This window comes from Archocentrus centrarchus, chromosome 5, assembly GCF_007364275.1.
Source record: "Archocentrus centrarchus isolate MPI-CPG fArcCen1 chromosome 5, fArcCen1, whole genome shotgun sequence".
Lineage (NCBI taxonomy): Eukaryota > Metazoa > Chordata > Actinopteri > Cichliformes > Cichlidae > Archocentrus > Archocentrus centrarchus.
The window spans coordinates 4,137,118-4,160,099 of NC_044350.1; the positions used below are offsets into that span (position 1 = coordinate 4,137,118).

Below are 22,982 nucleotides of genomic sequence, written 5' to 3' on the forward strand. Positions count from 1 at the left end.
CGGAAGAGAATGGATGGATACTAGGACTTTTGTGTTATGGTCAAACAAATTATGACAAATTCTAACATTTTCCAGGATACTCATTTTAACCTGATGGATATAGGATTTTTGAGACTCAAGGCCTTTACACACCGGACGTGTAAATTTTGTGCGAATGTTTCGCATATTAAAAGTGGACTCGCCTGTTCTCAATGCAGCTGTTCACACCAACCGCATCATTTCACAGGATGAATTTGCAGCATTTATTTTTTCAATTTTGATTTTTCTGACTTTCGCAAGCAAACAAACAGATCTGACCAATCAGAGCAAAGCATTTAGCAACACGTGAGCTCATAGCTCAAAACGCACACAGATACACAATATACAGTGATGTGGGAACAGTAAAATCATACTATTTCACCTCAGACTCAGCCAGATGCTGATGCGGGTCAATCGGCTCACTGAAATTATTTTTCTGCCTCCTCAGACGTGATTCCAAAACTGCCCCCCTGATATCCTGATGCAGCTTCAACTCTAGGATCAAACCATGAAACTCTCCCTGCTGCTGCTTTCTTATGAGTTGGATGAACCCAGAATCTCAGTTTCTTCCTTCTCTGGTTTGGAAACATCAGGACCTCATTACATCATCAATTGATGTTGACTACATTTTTTTCACAGTGTGTTTTATGAGGATGATTTATTCACAAAAACGCAGCATGTTCGGTGTGTATGTTACACGACAAGTTCGAACCCGAAAGATTCAGAATTTCCTGTTGTTTTTATGCAACGCGCCCGGTGTGTAACGGCCTCAATACTGATATTTATTGACTTGAAAAACTTGGCATTCTGATATATCAGCCATTTTTTTTCTCTCTCTCTCGCTTTCAAATGCACAGAACAAACAGATTTGTAAGTAAGCTGGTTGGGATCTAAATTTGATCCCAATAGGAATTCAATGCATGCTAAAGTACCTAACACGCTAATGTTACTTGTGTCATTGAACTTGTATATAGGACAGAAATTACAGTAATTTGGTCTAATTTTTTTTGAATACCAGTGTAACTCGTTTGAGAGGAGTTGTGACAAACAGTTAACCAGAATTTGGTCAGTTCTATTTTTTTAAGCACATTCATATTAGTAACAATAGTAATTTGATATGTGCTAATGTAGCATTTAAAAGGTAGCAATTCAGTACATGCTAATGTCATTTTTAACACGTTAATGTTTGGCAACTTGCATAGTATTAATACTAGTAACAGAAATTTGATCTTATAATTAACAACAGGAAATCAACACATGCTAATGTAACTTAAACACTGCTGTACAATATTCAAGCATTAAGAATTTGATGTATGCTAATGTAACTTTTTTTAGGCATGCTAATGTTACATGTGTGACAGGACTGTGTGATAAAATGTGTGATAAAAACAGCTATTATGAATTATAGCTGAATTAAAAAAAAACACAAAAAAAGGGAGACTTAAATTATGAAGAAAGTAAAAATGACATTGGAAGATTTACTAAATGATTACTAAATGATGGCTTTGGTCACTCAGCTATAGTTTACAGACAGTATCCTTAGCACTGCCAGTAAGCTTTGGCTTAGCTGACAGGCTGTCATTTCAACAACCAAGTAACAGTTACAACATCCTGTGTATATATTTAAGTGATTTTTTTTTTAAATAGCAGATTAAGGCACTAAACTCATCATATACTCAAATTTGAAAGCCTGAAAAACAGCTGAATACCTTAAGGTGTGAGATATGCACACAGGCCAGGGAGCTGGGAGATGATAATGAAGGCATTCTCAGAACCAAAGAAGTGTAGGTGGCAGCCATAAATTGAACAGTGAATGAGAGGAGAGGAAGCAGCTCACAAGGAAAGCAAATAATCCTCAGACCAGTGCAGACAAAGAAATGATTTCTAATTTTCTAAACGGGGAAGCCTTTAGAAATGAATCAAATTCAGTTCATATGAATCTTCCCTTTGCACTGCTAAAAGAACTAAAGCTAACCCTTTTTTCAAAATCAGACAGTTTTGAGTCAAACTGCTGAACAAGCATCAGAACGCACACTTAGATTACATCTGACTTCACCTCATTACAACTGTAAAGGTGCAGTTGTTCCAACTACAAACAAATATCTTCGCAGCAATTACTTACAATTACTTAATGTGCAGTTTGCAAGTGATACTGTATAATCCAATGTAGTAGAATAAACAATGAAATCTAACAACTGAGAGGCATTTATTGGGAATTGTTAGAATACACAATAGGTTCTAAATTTGGAAAGCTGGAATAATAAAAGCCATCAGATATAAAGAAGATTAAGGGGTTAAGAATGGAGGCGGAAAGAGGCTTACTGAGAAGAGAGAAATCAATACCGCTGGGCTGACAGAAGTGTTGCTTTGTTTGTAGTTGTGGTTAGTGTTTTTCCCTATGAGAATCTGAGGGGTTGCTTTTGTGAAGGCTGAACTCCCCAGTGTCTCAGCAGGGTGTGGAACTCTGCTGCATGCCACAGACAGGGAGCACCTCCAGTGACTTCATCCAGGAGTTGAGATACACACTGTAGCTCACTCTGTGGTCTAAAGCAGAAATATATTTAAGCCAAAATTGGTTTAAAGCTATTTTGATTCCTGGCCCTTAACTCTAGCCCCAACCCTAACCCTGGGTTTAAGAGACAAATTCAAAGTGTTTTGGGGGGTTTTTTTGGAAAAAATGTAAATGCAATTTGATGTTTGACGTACAATTTTTTCTCTCTCCCTTGATTGCCAAGACTTGGGAAAACATTTTTAAGAAGAACGAAAAATATCTATCCGGATAGCATTGGGCTAACTGGAGTAGCTTTGCCTGAATCACAGGAGGGCTGTCACTTTATGTCAAAATCATGTGTTTTTAATTAGCCGGTAATTTGTGTGTATTTCATCGAAAAGCCTTCCAGTTTCAGGATGTATCCTGTGACAGACACACAACCACGTTCATATGCACACCTGCAGTCAGTGTATGTCTTAGACTGAGGACTGAAATACCAACAAAATGACAAGCCCCCTTAGTTGTGTTGTTATGTATTAAAGCGTACTCATATGCATCCTTTGCTCAATAGTCTTTTGTGTTCACCATGAAATAAATTAATATTATGATTTTGATATTTGGAGTGTGTTTTCCCTCTGTGTGATAAAAAGAACAGAAACTTGATAGCTGTGAACAAAGTAAACTGTGGCTTAACACACAAATGGGAAGCTGTGGCTCAGGTGAGCCAGTGAAATAAAAATCCATGGATCATATGCATATCTGAAATAACTTGAATGTTGCTGTTTTTGGTGCACAAACACTCCTTCAGGTTTACAGTGCAGACCTCTAGCAAATCTAATCATACACTATCAGCCAGCGTACCAATCAGCCACAACATGTTTTCTGTTTTCAATGTCCACACTAAAATAATATCAGTTGATCTCGGCCTCTTGTTCTCTGAAAGGGAATCTAAAGCTTCATTTTCCAAACAGGACACTGAAAAGCATCAGATAGAAAGCCTCTCTTTATTCTCTCCCCTCCCTCATTTACCCTCCTGAACAACTTAATTGCATAGGTCACGACTGAGAAAGTTCCTGATTGCAGCGGACAGTGTTTGTGTTTTTCTGTGAGACTGGCGGTGTGTTCTATTTATCTTCCAGACAACAGACTCCTCTGTTCGGAGAAGGGTACAGATTTAGGTCCTGGATGGTTGCATCCAATCAGGAGTATTTGGCATTACACTCAGAGTTACTCTATCAAAGGGAGGAAGCTGGTCTTTGTGGTTTTAGTTGTGTAACGCTGTCTGACCACACACACACACACACACACACACACACTCAAAGTGCATCTGTTCAAAGCAAGGGGCCAGCATATCTCCGTTTTCCTGTAGCTGTGATCCTGCCTGGACACTTCATGTTGCTACAGCACCCATTCTCCTCTTTGATCTCTCTTTGTCTTTCTCCACCAGCCCTCCCACCTCTCATGCATCTGGATGAGTGCTTGTTTCAGACATGTCACTCACATGTTACATTCATTTCTTCTGTCATATATTTCCTAAATCGACAGAGCAGTTTCTGGATCACCAAATCACTGCCAGTGTGAAACTCCCAACCGGCTCCCAAGTCTGAAAAAAAAAAAAAAATGTTGTAGATGAGCCTGTATTTGGTGCATCATAAGGGTGTTGAAAGGAAAGATTGTTGCATTGTCCTTAAAGAAAAAGTCATGACAGACGGCAACAGTTCAGCAGTTGATGGCCTGGGTGAGTGAAGCCCTTGATGATGCTGGTAGCTGTGCTGAGGTAGTGCGAGGTGCCAGTGTCCTTCAGAAAGGGAAGTGGGCAGCCGGTGTCTTCACCACTCTCTGGAGCACTTTCGTATCTGTAGCAGAGCAACCTGCATACCACACTGATATGTGGTGCGGTATGCTATATGTTAGCAGGCTCTTAACATACTCACCCAATAGAAGGGCACCATTAGCTTCCTCTCTGTGTTGTCTCCTGAGCAGGAAGAGCAGTCTTTACTGGGCTCTCTTGACAGTCGCAGTAGTGTTGGCAGACTAGGAGAGGTCCTCAGATCTGAGGAAGCTGCATGTCTGCACCCTTTCCACACATGCCCCATGCAGAGACGGGTCAGATTGGTGTCTCCTTTCCTCCTGAAGACCAATACTAATTCCTTTGTCTCTGCAGTGTTCAGCATTGGATTATTCACTGAGCACTAGCCTGTCTTTTTACCTCGTCTCTGTATGCTGACTCATTTCCTCTTGTGATGAGCCCGATGACGGTTGTGTCGTCACTGAGTTTAATTATGGTGTTGGACGAGTGGACTGGTATGCAGTCATGAGTGTAGAGGGAGTAGAGGTGCTGGACTCACTGCACAGCCTTGGGGTACACAAGTGCTTAGTGTGATGGAAGAGGAGAGTCGGGGTCCTATTTTGACTCTTTGTGGGCAATTACTGAGGAAGTCTTTGACCCCCGTGCAGACAGGGATGAAGTCTAGATGCTGAAGATTCTTTTTAAATACCTTATTGAGCTGGATAGTGCACACCTGGAGTCCTTTGCTTAGAGCTCTGTTGGGTCTGGCTGCCTTCCTAGGACTGGCTGACCTTAGCATATGTCTCACATCCTGTTCCTGCAGTGTGAGAGTGTGGGTATTGGAGGCAGGTGGGGCCATACTGTTAAGGTCTTTTAACCTCACATTGGGTGGAGAAGTGATTTAGTTCCTCCACGTTGGTGTTAACTGTTTTGTTGGCACTGCCTTTATAGGTGGCTGTAGCGCTTGCCAAACCTTCTGTGACTCATTATGTGTCAGGTGGTCCTCAGTCCTGCTCTTGTAAGCCCTCTTTTCCTCCTTCATTCCTCTCTTTAGGTTGGCTCTCACTCTGCTGTTGCAGGTTTTGTCACCTGACCTGCAGTCAGTGTTGCGGTTTTGAGGTGTGGTTGGGCCTTAGTTGTTATCCAGACCTTTCGATTTGGAAACACCCAAATGTGTGCTTGTTGTTGTTGTTTTGCCTTAACAGAGTCAACACAGCTTTTGATGTCAAAAAACAAACAAACAAACAAAAAACAGCTTCATTTTGGTTGAAGAAATCCCTGGTTGTGCAGTCAGAGCAGTTCTTGAACTGTGATAGAACCTCTTCAGGCCAAGTCACGATGGTCTTGATACTTGGCTTTGTAGTTCTACTGTACTGCATACAGTACAGGGGTGTACTGTATGCAGTAACAGGTGTTCCAACAGTCCAAGGTGAGGGAGAGTTACAGTACTGTAAGCATGCTTTATGTTGGAACAAACCTGATCCAAGATTCTGAGATACTTTCCCCTCCTGTTGCACATTTCACCTGCTGGTAGAAGTTGGGGAGTAGCCACTGATTGAAGCCACAGGCACACTGCTGTCTGTCTGTGATGACCAGCAGCTGACTGAGTGCACTGCTAGCAAACTGTGAGGGTTTCAAGATCAGGAGAGCAATGCTAGGCTACAGTCCTGCTGCTGGCACACCACTCATTGCGCAGCTCGATAAGCATACCACCCCCCCTCTGCTCGTATCCAAGCCCTTGTTACTGTCCTGCTGGTAGTTAGCGTGGCCCACTAGCTGCACTGTGTTAGAAAACTTTCTGTTATGATCATCACACTGCAGTTCTGGATGAAGTTCTTTAAAGCTCCAAACAACTTCACGCAGAACTCCATGACCTCCAATTCTTCAGTTTTAATTGCGATGGATCTGGCGACTTGGATGTGGAGGTCTGTGTGGTTCTGGGGATTTATGCTTCTGTGGGAAAGCTGCACCATAGCTACGCTGTAACTACAAATCTTTCTGAAAACCTTCAAAGTAACCTGTTGTGTAAGCTGACATGCACCTCTCATCTTGAGTTGCCACAGCCCACAGTGATCACTCCCATCCTTTCCTGTTACATATTTCCAGGTACTTTGCCTCATTCAGTTAAATCTAATTGAAACAAGGGATCAGCTGGATGAATGATTAGTAGAAGTACAATCTGTACAACCCATCATCCCCTCAGCACAAAGACTCACAAATGACAGCAAAGTGTGCAGAAACCATTGAAACTGATGTGAGGGACTTCACAAGGAGGTGGAAGAATTTGTGGGACAAATCTATTTGTTGTAAGCTCTTTCAAAGACACAGAGTGGGGATTCCCAACCTTTTATGTGTTTCTGTCAAGCACAGGGACACTGAGTCCAATTGTGACAACCACAAATTTACAATTCACGTTAGTTATTTTTTTTTTACATTTCTGCTCGTCTGTAAGCACAGAATACAAACATGCAGTTTCATTATTTCAATGAATGTATTGCAAGCTAGACATACAGCAGTGAATATCCCCTCCCCCGATCTGAAATGGAGTTGAGATTCAGATTGTTATTATTGCTTAAGGAAGGGTTTAATCCAGAGGTTTTTGATTTATCTTGTGTTTACCCACCCCTATCATGCAGCCCACTGTACAGTATATTTGCTCTATGTCTAACTTCTATAAGTTCTTGCAATCAAGCAACTTATTTTATGTAATTTTGATGTTGTAGGATGCCTGTGCAGGCACAAGTCTCTCCACTTCAGTACTGGAAGGCACAGACATGGATGCAGTTGCTGAGCAGACCCCACAAACGACAGAAAACTCTGACAGGGACTCTGGATCCAAATCAACCCTATAGCAATAACATGTAGAGTCAGCATGTTTCAACCCCAGCTGTGTCCTCTGAGTGAGTTAACAGAGTTGGCGCTACATGTAACAGAGTTACATAATTCAAATATAAAATTATTGTAATTGTCGGGGGTGGACTGGCCACTGGTCCAGAGAGCACTGGATATTTCCCAGCAGCCTGAGGGTCCTTTTGGCCTGCTTTCAACATTCATATGTGTTTCTATTCCCAGTGAATTTTCACTGGTGCCTCCACAGCCATGGCATAACTTTGAAAATGCAGAATTCATATTTGAAAATTTAATTTTGATCTCGTGTTTTTAACGCAGACATGATCCTAACAGCAAATCAAAGTGTTTGTACACATACGGCTCTACTCCCTGCACTAGTATCTAAAGTGCAATTAATTTGTTAATTAAACATTAATTTGAGTAGAATAGAATAGAAACCTATATTTTTCCTTTAAAATAGCCTTAGCTATTATGACAACATTAGAGTGAGTTATTTTGAACACAGTAATTTGGTCATGGATAAGAGAAATTTCATATTGTGACTGCAAAATTAGCAGTCTGGTGGTTTGCATGAACAGACTTATCTGGAATGATGTCCCAGCCTAAATTACTGTTTCAGCCCACCCCCAGTAATTACAATACTTTACAGTAAGAGGCGACTGAGACACTTGCAACAAGTTTTATTCTCCTAGTCTGAAACAAGTTAAAGCAATGCCACTAGCACTGCAAAAATTGGTCCCATTCTAAGCTCTTAGCTTCCTAACCCCTGAACTTTAACCCTAACCCCTTGGGCAACAGACGGAATATGCCATTTATGTTTTCATTAAATTGTTTTCCCAAGTCTTGGCAATCAGGAAACAAACAAAAATATTTATTCTAACTGACACACTAAATAAATAACTAGAAAATCATAGGGTTAGGGGTTGGCACCTACAACCAAGCAGAGAGAAGACACTTGTGCCCCCTCTCCTGTGCTGGGGGGCTTGCTGCTGCATTCCCGGCCGCTGGCTTTCCATTTATGCACATGAAAGGACAGGGAGGTCCAGTGCAGGGTTAGCTAAATATAAAGTACTGCAGACGGAAATAACAATCCTCTTTTCACTGTAGTGGTTTCGATTATTGCAAAAGCTGACAGTAACCCTGTTAATTATGTACATATAAATGCACCAATTAACTTGGATCCAAACTCCGGCCGCTCAGTGCTAACAAAATATTGTTCTTTTGGGTTTCAATCAAATCCACTGGAGCAGTTCAGTGGATGTTGTGTTTGATTCACAGAAAGCCATTTATCCATAGCCCTGTGAACCATGACAGCTTCAGCTAAATTAAAACACACAACTCCCCTTGTGTGTGCTTGTTTAGAATGGGGCCAGCTGATGGCAAAGATATGGAGCTTGTTTAGATGGGCTTCATGGTCAGTGAGCACAGTCCCCAGAAAATATGACACACATTCAACAGTCCATCTGCATTTAAGGCGTGCAGAACAAGCATGGATATATCCAACTGTGACTCAAACCGGGTGATGAATTCACATGTACACTCATTCTGATATGGAGCCTCGGGCAAATATATATTTTTATCTCTCCATTCAGTTTGTTGAAAGGGAATGAATGACCCTGAGAGGCTGGTAAAAGCAGCTCTGGCGTAGTGTCAGAGCAGGCCATAAGCCTGCTATCACTGAGACCGCTGCTTCATCTGACCGCTGTCTGTCCAGTGAAACCTGGCATGGCAGTTTCTTGTTTCTGACAGCTGAACAGATTGCCAACACAAGCTGTGATCTCTGGATGTAGGGCTGCGAGAACGCTTATAACTGCAATGCAGAAAGCAAAAGAAAAAGGAAAGTGCGGTAACTCCCAGAGTGCATCTGGTTTGGTATTTGGTGGTGCCAAAAAAAAGAAAAAAAATGAAAGAGGCTTTCTTTCATTGGTGATAGACCCAGCCCTAGATTCAGAACCCTTATCCTAACCATGACCCTCTGCTATAGAGAAAAGCAGGAAAAGACTTATCTGGAAGGAAAAAAAAAAAAAAAAAGTAAATATTTGGTGTATGTCAGAATGATTTTATTTGCCAGGATTTTGGAGAACAAATAAAAAAAAAAGAAAAAAGTTCTATTCTCACAGAATAGGTATGAGATTGGGGCCATCAGTGATAATGATTTAGACCTTAGAGTGTTAAAATACACTATATATATATAACTATATAAACTATATAAACATTTTCATAACACTTACAGAACTCTTCCAAAAGAAATCTTCCAAGAATTCCCACACTCTGGACTTCCAGTTCTCCAGTTTCTCAGCTCTGATGTTACTAATCATAAAACGCCACAATTTCACAACACATAACAATAATTAAACAGACACACAAGAGACCGGTTCTTGGTTTGCACAGCCTCGTTACAGCAAACATCTGCATGGGTCCATAGACTAACAACTCAATTTTAACTCTACGAGGACACCAAATGTTCAGCTGTATCAGGATATTTCTCAGTGTTCTGTGATGAATGTGTGTGAGGGATGGAAAATGGGATATTCAGAAGTCCAGTTAAGGCAGACTAACAGAACATTTTTATATCTGACTCACTTTCTGTTCCCTGCTACACAGTTAGGGAAGCTGGTCTGTCTGGGCTGCAGCAAAGTCCTACGAGAAGTTTGATTCCATCTTGGAACTAATCTGGTGGTTGTTTTGAAGCCCAGATCAAAATGAATGTAGAGATTTTTTATTTCAAAGGTCACTGCAACATAACAACATAAACAACCAGAACTGTTTGAACACAATCACCAGAAAAGTAGTCCAAAAGTTTGGTAACTTAGCTTAGCAAACAGTTTTTAATGTGAAATATAAATGGTACAATTAAAAGCAGTCAAAATGCTGCTTGCACCCTGGGCCCCAGAGGGTTAAAATGTACATGCCCAGAGTTTCACAACATTACAGCATCAAAGGCTCTGCTAATTCAAGTCATGGATACTGAGACAAGTAAAAAAACAACTTAGCTAAATCTTTGCTTTGATAATGAGTAAGCAAGACCACCACCCAGCTAAATCTCTAAGCGCAACAACATGATTGGCTAATATGTTTCAGCCACTAATTAGCTCTCTAGGGGCAGAGGTAGCCGCCATCTTCAGAGGTTTAAAATTCTCTCACATTTCTATTCAGGATTATTCACGAGTGCCGTGTCATTGGCTGCAAGCACACCAACAGCACATGTGGTGGAAAACTAAACTCTTTGTTTTTCTGTATATGTACATTCCACAAGGTTGGTCTCAGTATCTTTATGCTTTTCGTTATTTTTTATGCAGTTTAGGCCACAGTGAAATAATAATTTAAATAAAGGAAAGAACGAGGACTGAGAATAAGGATGGTGCTTTAGTTTAATCACTCGGGAATTAATTCAACACAAATAATGTGAGAAAATCATCTTCATATTTACTTTTCCCTGCTTGATGTGTATTTTAGTGTGACTGAGAGAGAAGAAAGAGAGATGAGCACATGAACACATCTGTCTGTGTCTTCTGTGTATTTGTTTGATGGCTCTTATGCTCTTAACTGACCTTGGGCCTGGGGTTACATTACTGTGTGCTCCAGTGCTTCATATAGACTGAAAAAAAATAAACCTTGCACAACACCCACCATCACACATGCACAAACACACACGTGCACATTTTCCCTGAAAGAAGATGAATGATAGTGGCAGTGCTGCGTGCAGAAAAAGACAATCACTGTTAAACAGCTGGTGTGTTTCATCTGTAATGCAGCCAATTAAATTCTAGCTGCCATCACCCAGCCATATTGCAACAATACACTCATATAAGCAAATACACAAAGGCAATACTCTGTATCAGTAAAGTGTTACATAAGCTATGAAGTTACATAAATAAGCACTGAATAAGTACAGAACAGCTACAATGCAGACGAAGTCCTTGTATGAGTATTAGTAAAATGAATAAAATAACACTTATCTATATATGAAGTGAGACCTCTTCTTTTTACAGTAGCCCTGAACAGCATCAAAAACTAGTTAGAGCAGAAATCTGGTTTCATTGGTAAGTCTCTAATAAAGTGCTTCCAAAATTTGATTGTACATTGCAAGAATTTATACAGAGCTTTGTTGGAATTGTTGTATGCAACTTTATTCTGGTTGTTATGAATTATCATAGCTTCTGTTTCTATAAGTTGATCATTTGTTTTCTATGTTATATTGTTGTCCTTTTTATCTTGATGAGGACACACACACACATACAGTACACATGCATGATTACATCATGTGAAGTGAGTGATGTTGTTACCTGAGCTTTGTGTAAACATACGTGATTTAATCATGTGAGCGAGTGAAATAAAACAGCTGCGAAGGAGGCCGTCCTTCGGAGATCTTTTCCTCTTCGTTCCGAGAGAGCTTAGAAGACGGTCCCCCTTGCAAGTAAAATTAAGAGTTGTGTGCTTTGTTCCATGTTTTATAAAATGATCTGAACCTATCAGCTTGTTGTTAGGGCCCCTGGGGTGGATGAGATTCATCCTGAGCTCTAAGGCTCTAAGGCTTGGTTCACACTCTTCTGCTAGAGGGCGTGCTCCACTTACAAGCACAGAACAACTACGAGCCTTCCTGAACAGGTCTATGCCAGAGTAATGAAGAGGAGAGTCCATCTGTTAGTCAAACACTGTCAAAGTCATCTAATGAGTAGGACTCTAATGCAGGACTCCGGGGAAAAACTAAACAGCTGTGGTACTTGCTCATACAGTCGTCTGATTGCTGGTGTTGTCTTTCTATTATAGGATCTTTACCTTACTTTTGCCTTAGCATATAAAGCACCTTGAGGTGACTGTTGTTGTGATTGCATGCTATATAAATAAAACTGAACTGAACTGAATTCCAGTGTGGACTAACCTTAAGGTGTGATAGAAGCATATTCGCTTGATTTCAGTCTTCACCTTCTCACCACTGAGAGAGTAAATCATAACTACTGGTCATTTAAGTCTTAAAAGAGGTCAGGTCTCGGAACTTAAGCTACCTTGGATATATCTAAAGCTAAAGATTTTCTGTTCACCTGCTTTACAGTGCTGGGTAGGTGGTATTTGGTAGAGTTATGAGAGTTTTTAATCGCTAAAATGGCTACTTTGTACTGGACAAAAGATAAAATGGAATTGATGATAGAAAAACCACAGCAATTTGCTAAAACTGTTAAAAGACCCTTGAAGCGTAGGAAAACTAAAGAATATTACAGATTTATGGAATAATTCCCAGTTTGTCACCACAAGTACAGTTACAGTACATGTAGTTTTTAAAGGAGTTTTAGCTTTTCTGCCTGTTTTCTTCATTAGACCTTGAGGCCTGAGCTGTTTAGTCCACGACAGAGTGAGCTTCCTGTAGCTGGCTGAGATCATACAGCTGCCAATCATACTTTTTTTTTCTCAGAAACCAAACATAAAGAAGAGCTCTCAGCAGTTTAACACCACATTTGAAGTTGGTGTGAACAAAGGAGAGTTGTAAACAGTTACTCATTACTTTTCACATGTTTCAGTGCAGTTTCACCTTGAAAACTCTTCTTAAAAGCACATTTTACAGAGACTTGGCTTAAACCTTGTCAGGGACAAGTGTTATTAGCTTAAGAGATAGCAGCAACCCAGACACACCCCTGCCTCCATATCCCACAGTGATAATCAGTTCTGTGCAGCAAAGTCAAGCCTAGATGGTTTGACGTGGGATCGTTTATGAATCCATGTCCCCCTTAATCCGTGATAAAAATAAAAATCCAGCATTTTCGTGCTTGACATCTACATGACATATTACACAATACTTGTAATTAGAAATATGATGTCACATTGTCGCCTCATCTTTGTCTCCAGGCCGACGCTTTAATAAAGATGACATTTTGTTTGGTCCCGTCCCATCTTTTTTTTTTTTTCAGTAAAGCCTCTCTAGACTACAATCACAGTCTTCTTTTCTCTGTTACATGACTGCACATCAGACTCCTTCAGTTTCTCTGAAAGGTTTTCTGTATTTGTTTTTTCATTCATTTTGTTTATCTCTCATTGTCCTTGAATACTCAGTGAAGATATGCGCTAATAATAAAGGTGCTGCTAACAGTAAAGACTTTTGACAGAAACAATAAAGCTCCTTGTGTTTGGCTGTTTTCTGTTACGTGTCACCCCGTGGCCCCGTGTCAACAGTAGTCCCACTGTGTTCCTGGGGTATGAGTGAATAGCAAAAGTGCTGAGGTCAGCAGGTCAGACTGGCCTATTGTATCTCCGGCCAATGTGATTTGTGCAGCACGCACTAAATGTCATAGAGGTTGTTTGCCCATTTATCATATCCTATAATTGATTCAGCGCTTTGCTTATTATTATTTTTTAATCAGATAGTGGGATAATAAAACAGCATGTGTTTGTGGGAGCTTTAGTTTTAAATTAATTCTAGGCTCGCTTCAGGCAGCCAGCACACGGCTGCCCCTGTATTCTTCTACCCAGTCATGTCTTTCAGATCATCATTGCGGGTCCCAAAACATGGTTTGAATTCCTAACAGACAGATGTGCTTGGAAAACCTTGGAAAACCAGCATTAGTACAAAAACTTGCTTGAGCCTTTTTGGATAGTTTCCCTTTTCATAACAACTCTACAGTGTGGAATTTTTTTTATAACTATATGAAACTGACGTTATATCAGTGAGGCTTAAGGTGAGGGGCTGCTCTAATTGACACGTGTGGGAAACAAGGAGCTGTAGCCAATTATCGTGGCCTAGGATTAATTTGAGTATGAACACAGTATTTGTGGTGCTGGTCCTTTTTTGAAATCTTTTTAATAAAATTATCAGACAAATATGGCCTGCTGTGTGGTAAGGCCTGCCCAACAAGTCTGTACTTCAGTTTTGTGATATAGTATTTTATTAGTCTGTTACCTAGTACTGATTAGGAGCTATGTGTCTGTGTATATGACGCATACAGCTTATGAATACAGCTTAATAACCAAACTTGCTAGCATTAGCAGATAAGCCCCCCCCCCCCCCCCCCCCCCCCCCCCCCCCCACTCCCATCCAATTATTGTCATATGTGGCTTCAAAAACACAATATGACAGAGGCCAAAATGCTACTGTTGAGTCCAAAGTGGGTGATGTCATGGTGACACTCCCACCTTTAATAAACGGTTTAAGCACCAGAACTGCTGGTTAGTTTTTCACACATTTCACAGCGTGACCCATGTTAGATCACTGCATTTTATAGGTTACCAGGGAGATTATTTCACTGGAGATTTTACATGACCATATTATTATTATTATTATTATTACATCAACAACATAGAATGAATGATGTGAACAATTAGGCCTATATAGTGCCTAACAGTCATCAAGGCACGTAATATTTTGAGATACTGTCCTTACAAGGAACAGATCTATGTACAGCACCAACGGCAATCACAGCACAGCCAATTAGAAACATCCTGCTAGTTCAGGTCAACAAAAGAACACCTGGAAGGGTCAATGATATAGCCAGGGCTTGATCCTTACCTTGACCATGCAAACATACAAATGAAGTTTATAATGATTTTGAATTAACTTCAACGCTCAGGATGCAGACTGAGATGTGATACCATGTGATGCATATTAAAATATAAATAAAATATCTCTCCAGATAATTTAGCTGCAAAACAAGGGAACTAAGGGTATAACAAAGAACAAAGAAGGAAAAATACAATAAAGCACAGAGTAAAATTTAGAGTATAAAAGGAGAAAGAGCATCACTGAGTGCAATGCTATCATCCTCAGACAACTCAGCCTAATGCTTATTTGTTGTGACTGAAAGCATGAAATTACTCAAGTGAGGCTAAAAGGGCACAGAGTAAAATTAGAGTGAGGGACTCCCTGTTGGCAGAAGGAAACATTAAGTTTAGTCAGGGCTGTCTGAGCTGCACCTTACACGGGTACATGCTTTATTTGACACTATTTCAGTTTTCGCTCTCACAAACAGAGAATTCTACAAGTGTTTGAGGAATTACTGCCTGCATGTAATGTGACTGACATTGATCAATCTTGAAAGGGTTACAAAGCCATTTCTAAGGCTTTGGGACTCCAGTGTAATATGGTGAGAGCCCTTACCCACAAACTGGGAAAACTTGGAACAGTAGTGAACCTTTCAAGGAGCGGCCAACCTATCAAAATTACTCCAAGAGTTCACTGATGACTCATTCTGGAGGTCACAAGGAGGTTACAGTCTTTCTGTTATAAGATTTATTTTTGTCCTGATTAATCTGCAGGCAGGTTGTGGACCCAGATGCAACATACGGAACACGGGAGTTGAACAAAAAACAAGCCTTTATTGCTGTCTGTTCAAAATAAAGTCTAAAAATAATCCAACAAGTAAGCACAAACCAGGGAATAAACATATCAAGGGAACAGGAAACACAGAGCAGAGGAGCACACGGCATTGAGGGACGGCACGACAAAGGGCAAGGGCAAAGGTTATGAGGTTCTGGGAAAACAGGTGGGAGAGACAGAGGGAACAAATCAGGGATAATGAGACAAGGGAAGTTAAACTAGATACAAGAGACAAGAGACCACCAAAGTAAAACAGGAAGTAACTAAACAGAAGGCAGATTCACACATGTAAACTCGACAAGGAAAGAGACAACCACAGAGACCAGACTGTGGGAACAAAGTAGGCTCACAAAAGGGAACTAATAAACCTTAATAAACTACGGGCACAAATAACAAAGAATATGGGAAGGTGGGGGTGGAAGTGGGAGTGGGAGTGGGAGTGGGGTGTATGAAAAATCATTCCAAAACCAAAACCGATAAAGAGCTCAAAATCATAAAGAAAGAAATCGTAAACCCACAAACACTCAAAACTCTATGTCCAAGACTGAGGGACCAAGACACTTTCACTTGCAATTAATTTGTGTAAACATAAAAAAAAAAAAACAACCTTTGATTGTGAAATTAAAAGTTTTTAAATCCAGAAACATGTATGTGTGTTTCAGACCTTTACACCTGTCAGACTGCCTTACATCACCTGGTGTGTGTGTGTGTGTGTGTGTGTGTGTGTGTGTGTGTGTGTGTGTGTGTGTGTGTGTGTGTGTGTGTGTGTGTGTGTGTGTGATTAATTCTGGTGTTTTGAGACTCTTCCCTCAGGTTTTAGCTTATGGTCACATTTCTGACAGGAGCATCTCTGTGACTCACAGCTTACCTCACACCACTCGCACACAACACATGATACAGTTCTAAAGGTGTCTTCGACGTGTATCATTGTGTGAGCTGGCAACTAATAACCCATCGCAGCTGCTGTACTGTAGCAACTTCTTAGAAAAAGCCCTGCAATTATGCAACATGCTCAAACACAACAAATACAAGTGTTCATCCTCCTGCCCAGAGAAGGAAGCACATCCTGGATGCCAGTTTTCCAAGCCAATCATCAAACACACACCCCACACCCTCTAGACAGAGCCTGTCAAAACAATTGGTATTGTCCAGTAGTCCCTGAAAGCAACATTATTCTTTAAAAAGCACCGGTGGCCGGAGATAGGGTGGATAATTTAAATGAGCTGGACTGCTGAGCTGTGAATGTGCTGCCCACCCACCTGTGAGAAGCCTTTGAAGCGTGATGGTGAGGAAAGGATGCCCAGCAACACGTTAGGTCCTTTAGGGCTTTAAAAAAAATAATAATGTAGTGCGACCTTGGTAGCAGCAGCAGCAGCCAGAGCTGAACAGGATGCATTATGTGGTTGCTGCTTCTGCACAAGACAAATTCTGGCACACTGCGTGAAAATACTGCTGAAATCTGCCCATTTCATATAGCGACATTGGGTTTTATACTGTCAGAGTCATAGTCTGACAATTTTTTTACTCATTATCAATCAACCCTACAAAAGAAGCAACTCGTGGTTCAGCCTAGGGCTGCACGATTAATTGAATTTTAATCATTTTAATAATTTTGATCCCACACTTAAATTGTAATTGAAAGAGTCCTTAGAGTATACGGTGGCTTTCTACTCAATTTGAGCACTCAAAGCACTTTTTTACTACAAGTCTCATTCACCCAATCACAAACGCATTTAGCAGTGCTTTTATCTAACATTCAGGCACACACACTCACACTCCAACTGCAATCAACCTTCTGACTGGTAGAGGATCTGCTCCACAACCTAAGCCACCCCAGATTAAATGAACATAATCGAGCAATATTGAAAATGCATGCTCCGCCAACAGAACACAAAACAAAAGCAAATCGCTGCCTGATGACGTGACTGCATCAGCCAATCACAGTTTCCTTTTCTTCCCTGGATCATGCAGCTTGAACTTTTATGGACTGGTCTGGAGGAGTAACAGTACAACAAAGGACAGATAATGCTACAGAAATCAAATGAAGGCGAGGAGCTCGTCCCTCAAAGAGGACGGACATCCGCTGTTTGGAAATACCTCAGATTTAGCACAAGTGATGGTAATCAAACATAACTATGCAGAGCGGTCTGCTGTAAAGCAACACAACTAATTTATTCAACCCTCTGAAAAGGGTTCCCACCAGCAGAGTGGAGCCCTGCACCCATGTGAGGTCACTTGTGATGTGATACCTATTTGTTAGACAGTTTTATTAAAGACTGACATGTTTTATAAGAATGGTGAGTAAATGTACCTTTTCTATGTATCTAAATATAATAAAGTAACCATGAAAAACAAAGAAACAAAGTGATAATACGGCTTGTGTGTACATCTGATGTCAATGTCCTGTTTAAACAGGTTACATGACTAAACTACAGCCTTTGTAGTAAGTAGACACATAGTAAGACAAACGGAGTCTCAGGTGATGGACATGATGGATAGATTCTGGCTTGCTGAAGCATTTAATCTTTTAATGTTTCATCACTGTAGCTGTGAGAGCGGCCCGGTGCTGTGTGAAATGCACGTGGTCTTCCATTTGGTGTGCTTGACCAAATGTTTGCATGTGTTTGTTCATCTCTGAGTGCTGGTGCCAGGGCTATTGTTGAATATGATAGGGTCTATATTCACATTATCATGGCTGAGTGGGCCTAGAGCTGTGTAATTATGAACTCAATAATAAGCTGCTTATGTAAATATTACTATTGTGCCTCAGCTGCTACATGATGAATTCCAAATTATGAAAACCTGTCTGTGAGTGCTAACTGTTAAAAAACTGTAACCACATGAGGCATATACACCTCCTCTGCTAGTGTGGTGATGTTATCTGAAAGTGGAAACTATCATAAAGACACAAAGCTGACAAAGACCAACAGAATACAAAAGAAAAGCAGGAGTAAATGTGATGTTGGGTCTATTAGATTAATCCTAGCATCCACGTTTTGCTGTCTTACATGCAGACAGGTGAGCCTTCACGACCCCAGTCAGACCCTCTGAGCACCGCTGCTTCTCTTGCCATTTATTTTTGCTTGATACATACATATGCACATGGGAGTTTTTTACAACCTCTAGCTAGCTAATTAACATTATTATCATCACCTGGTAATCTATTTTACCAAAAGAAAAGCTTACAAAAGGGTCAAATATTGTTAATGGCTACTTTAATAGGTACCCCTTGCTACCTGTTTTGCCCTCAGTGCTTCCTTAATTCTTCATGGTATAAACTCAAGTTGCTGTCAACAAGTTGCTGACTCACCCTACCATTATGGTCCATATTAACATGATAGCATCACACAGTTGCTGCAGATCTGGCAGCTGAGCATCCATGATGCAAATCCCAAAGGTGCTCTGTTGGACTGGGATCTGGTGACTGGAGACCTTCTGAATAATGAACTCAATGCCAGTTTGAAAGTTTGTGCTTGTGTGAATCTTGTTGTCATCAGATGACAGGTACACTGTGGTCATAAAGGGATGAAAATTATCAGCAACAACTCAGGTAGGCTGTGGTTTTTACATAATGCTGGTACTAAGTACTGAATTTTTAGCCTCAGTTTCTTAATCTTAGGGGACATGAAGGGCAGCTGTTGCTGTAGCCCATTTGCTTCAAGGTTTGACATGATGTAAGGTTTGCATGCTCTTCTGCATACCTTAGTTGTGATGAGTGGGTTTTTTAAGCTGCTGTTTAAGCTACCTTCCTATCAGCTTAAAGCAGTACGAAATTTTTTTCTGCCCTCTGGCATCATCGAGGCATTTTTGCCCAGAGAACTGACACTCTGGATAGTTTGTCTTTTTCAGACCATTCTCTGTAAACCCTACAGATGGTTTTGTGTGTGTGTGTGTGTGTGTGTGTGTGTGTGTGTGTGTGTGTGTGTGTGTGTGTGTGTGTGTGTGTGTGTGTGTGTGTGTGTCTGTAGATCAACAGTTTCTGAAAAGTCACCCTTCCCCCCCATTCTGATACCCAGTTTGAACTTCAGCATCTTGGTGCCTGCATGTCTCAGTGCACTGAGTTGCTGCCATGAGACTGGCTGATGAGACATTTGCATTTAAAAGCAGTTAAACAGGTGTACCTAACAAAGTGGCTGGTCAGTCCATAGAAACTGTTTAAGGATATAAGCTAGCACCTTCAGCAGCCGATGATGTCATCACAAGACATGAAACTAAAAAAAGCAAGGCTGTCGAATGTTCTTGTTTTCATTTTATTGTCTTTACAGTAGTTTCAGATAGTTTGTTTTTTTGATCAAGCAATAAATGTCATATTTAATAAAGCAAATGATAGGAGGATGAGGAAAAATCAGGGAGACTGTCTTGATCCAAACATTTCAGCAGATTTTTAAAGCATGTGAAAAGTCTGGGAAGGGATCTCAAGACCGCATTAGTGACTGATAGGTGGTGTCATAGGCTGTCACCTATGTTCAGTAATGGTCATTCATAGTGGATAAGATGCCCTCTTTTGCAGCAAATTGATTCACAAATTGGCTACTGATCCTTAACAGTTGTGGGTCAGTGACTCTAAGGACCACTTCCAAGGTGACAACCCCACTAGGACTCAAATACCCATCAGCCTTTAGAACTGAAGAAGCCTCTCAAATGAGAGATGACACATCTTAATGAATCTAAAAAGAAGTCCAATTGCCTTCAACTGAAGGACTTTAGATTATCGTGACCAGGATGATTGAGAACCCACACAGACATTTTTCCAAGAACAACATCTTAAACTCCAGAGCAGTTTATCTGCCTGCAGCTTAGTTTTTGGTCATGTATTCATATTAGCTTTCATTAACTTTAATTAATTCAAGCAAGACCAGGTTTAATACTGTCCACTCTAAAAAAACATAGAACCAGGTTCAAGAACTACTGTAATATTGTTCCATTGAAGACCAGCACACATGCAGTTCTATGTTCAGTATATTTTAGTCTTGACTTTTTTTAATAAGGTTACCTGTAATCACAAAAACAGCAGTGGTAGCTAATATCCACACAGCACTGAGGTGCTACAGTAGGCAGCAAAGCTAATGTTAACGTCAGAGTGGATGAAACAGACACTTTGCCTCGGCACCTTTACTGAAGTGTTTTAAACATTTTAAGCCCTATGCACACTGCCATGTTGATATAATCAAAGCCTGGAAATCATGCCATGCCTGGTTAGTGTTGCTACCACAATTTGCCAATAGCTGGCCAGAGCAGGAGAGATCAGTTCAGATGGTCAATTTATACATTTGCCTTTGTCATAAAATGTAGTTGCAGAAAAACAAAATTGAATTAAAGTCTTAAAAAGCTATTTTGATGTCTGCAGTGACTTAAAAACTCTTTAACAATGACTTAACGTGTCTATTCTGGGCGTTCTCAATATGCAACACTTGAACAGAAGTGTAACTTCTCAACAGTCAGTTATTTTTGTGATACCACAGCAGCAAGACTGTAGACTAAACTCTGCATGATTCAACAACATATGACAGTGAAGTGGAAAAGAGAAGCAGAACACACACACACACACACACACACACACACACACATGCACAGTTACACCTGTAGGCCCTTATGGGCAGACAGTGCAGTGTGTACAATGCTTGTGGATGGATCTCTGTCAACTGGAGTGAGCGTCCCTTATTACATCACAGCTATCACTGTGTCAGGTTACATGTGAATACTAATGCATGAGGCTCATCACAGAGGAGAGACGTTGTGGTGGGAGTGGGCAGGGGTTTCCGATGTGCTCAGGTTTTATTATCGTAGACGCTACAGTGACTGCACAGACGTACAACTTTCTGAAAAATGCTGCCTCATATCAGTACCTGTTGTACTTAGAGCATGTTATGTAATAACAGCTCTTATTATGGGTAAACAATCTCTAAGACTGACCTTGCATTTGCAAGAAGAGCCAGGAGCAAAAATAATTTTTAATATCTGCATTCTCTTGTGCTGCAATGGAAAAAGCAGTATAAAAAAAAAAAATTATCTTCAAGATGAAGGTTCAGAAACAAAAATAAACCGACAACTTGTGAGGCTGCTTAGCAGCTACTGAATGAGACGTCCAGTGTGCTAATGAGGATTTCTAAGTAGAAACAATTTTTTAAGCATGCTTCCACTGAACCCCTGCTCTGATCTGAAAGGTCTGTATCTCTTAAAAAACGCTGTGAGTGGATGTAGTTGCAGAAGGGCTACTTACTTACAGAAGAGCAGAGGTCATCTACACACGCACACACAGGATGGATGGATAGATGGAGGGGGTGAGAGGCGAGGTGAGGAGGGGGTTTGCGCAGCCTCCTGCCTCCTCTCTCTCAGGTTTCCCCTCGCCTTCCCAGGTGTCACTCACAGTCTTAAACAGAGATAAATCCACAAAATGCACGCAGCTCTGTCACACTGATGGACAGAAGACTTGGCAGGGTAAAGAAACAGACCAACCTGTCCACCAGTCCTACTGACAGCTCACCCTTCCACCCTCCCTCCGTCCTCCATGCAGAGCGCCGCTTCGCTGGCCAGATAACAGGAAGGACTAAATAAAGACACAGAAATACAGTGGAGACAGCTCAGGAGAGGAGAAACTGCTGCTGAGGAGGGCTTTTTAATCATCCTGCAACTCCTCCCCCACCAATCTCTGAGTTTGGCCCTCCCTCGTTGGTATGGCAACTGCCAATTACCACTCAGCAAAACACGAGCCTCTGACTCTCGGCCCTCCTCCTCCTCTCCCTGTGCCAGCCTCTGGTGTTGACAGGACTGTCACACACACTGGCGACATCTATGACAGCATGAGTGTGTGTTTCTGTGTGTGAAAGAATGCATATAAAAGTGCATGTATGTGTGTAATTCTGAAGATGTACAGTATGCTTGTTTGTATGTACTGCATATAAAGTGTCTGTATGCATGATTGTGACAGTTTAAGGAAAAAAATGAACCACTGACCCTTAAAGTCAGTGGATTTTATGGACATGTCCTGCTGTGGGGACATTTTGGTGCATGATTTCTACTTGTTCCCTTAGAGGAAACTGTTGGAGTTATGGTATAAATTCCATTCTGTTTATTATAAATTATCATATCTTCTGTTTGTATATTTTCTATAAGTTGTTTTATGTACATATGATACTGTTGTTTTTATGTTTGAAATGGGAACACGTGGTGGTATTTCTTACAAAGGAAGTTGTAGTTACCTGCAGGCTGCTCTCGGCCTGCAGAGAACACATATAGGATACGTGTCTCGTATACGCCATGTTACATGCGCACATGTCACAGTATGCTTACGACCATATATGGTAAGGAAAAAGCCAAGAATGTTGTTTATTACATGCTGTAAACTGTTTGATGTAACCCACGTGATCTTATTGTGAAAATCCGAATAAAAGCGCTGTGCAGGAAGCGGTCCTGCAGGACAGATAACTTCCGCTCAGCTGAGAGCTGAGTTCAAGGAACGGATCTCTCCTCCTTGCGCAAGTTCAAAAGAGTTGTGTGTTTGTTCTCTGAGTTTTTAAAATGATCTGAACCTA

The 22,982-nt window shown here is 40.8% G+C and overlaps 1 protein-coding gene across 2 annotated transcripts in view; it reads right to left on the reverse strand.

Moving 5' to 3' along the window:
* Positions 1–22,028, reverse strand: part of cdk18 (cyclin dependent kinase 18) — a 65,790-nt gene extending 43,762 nt beyond the window's left edge. The window contains exon 1 of one of the 2 annotated variants that reach the window (XM_030729340.1): positions 21,907–22,028. The gene's annotated coding sequence lies outside the window, so the exon portion shown is untranslated. Of the gene's footprint in view, positions 1–21,670 lie in introns of both variants that reach the window. The other variant, XM_030729339.1, reaches the window with a different exon arrangement.
* Positions 22,029–22,982: the final 954 nt, after the last annotated feature.